Source organism: Ischnura elegans, chromosome 8 (genome assembly GCF_921293095.1).
Source record: "Ischnura elegans chromosome 8, ioIscEleg1.1, whole genome shotgun sequence".
In the NCBI taxonomy this organism is placed as follows: domain Eukaryota; kingdom Metazoa; phylum Arthropoda; class Insecta; order Odonata; family Coenagrionidae; genus Ischnura; species Ischnura elegans.
In genome coordinates, this window is record NC_060253.1 from 64,916,053 (window position 1) to 64,916,778 (window position 726).

The 726-nt window shown below is 36.4% G+C and overlaps 1 pseudogene; it reads left to right on the forward strand.

The window, feature by feature from the left end:
* The first annotated feature begins 401 nt into the window (after positions 1–401).
* On the forward strand, positions 402–514 carry LOC124164608 (annotated as a pseudogene).
* The last annotated feature ends 212 nt before the right edge of the window (positions 515–726 follow it).

Genomic DNA, 726 nt, shown 5'->3' on the forward strand with positions numbered 1-726 from the left:
TCTTTTCTGTGAATGAAATCTCCTTCTCAAGCTTTGAAATACTATTCCTGTAGCAATTTATTTTATAAAATAAAGTTCACCAGTGGGGCGAATACCAAACGCTACCTAGTGTTAACAAACCGCCATGTTGTTTGTTTAAATAAATAAATTAAAATTAAGAATCGTAGTGAGGAGGCAATAATGGTAGTGAGGGACGCGAAAAGAAAAACTAACATAGTCGTGTGTGGAGAGGAGTGAGAGGAGAGATAGACGTGTTATAAAAAGATCGGGAGAAAAGATAACATAGTGGTGTATTGAGAGAACTAAAAGAGATACGTGTTCTTTAAAGATGGGCAGAAAGAAGAAAAGGATGCAAAGAAAAAGGAGGCGCCTACGAGAGAGAAAGATCGCGAAGGAAGAGATACGGCAGAACTCAAGTCAGTTCGTGTAAATCTTTCGCCTTTTACCAAAGATGTCCGTGGCGGGATTTCAGTTGCATGTATAGACAATTTTTATTGTGTTCATTGAAACAGAAAGAGAAATTACGCAATATATTTGTATGATATCAGATTGTAAATTGGGCCCAATTAGTCTTCTTTACGACATTTAGAATATAATTTGTAAAACATGATTTTGGTGTATGTTATTTCTTGATTAAGTTCATTTTTGTACCCCAGGGTAACACGAAATAAAAAGTGGAAGGTGAGTTTCGTTACACTAGTTGCTTATCTTGGACTTGCCCATCCC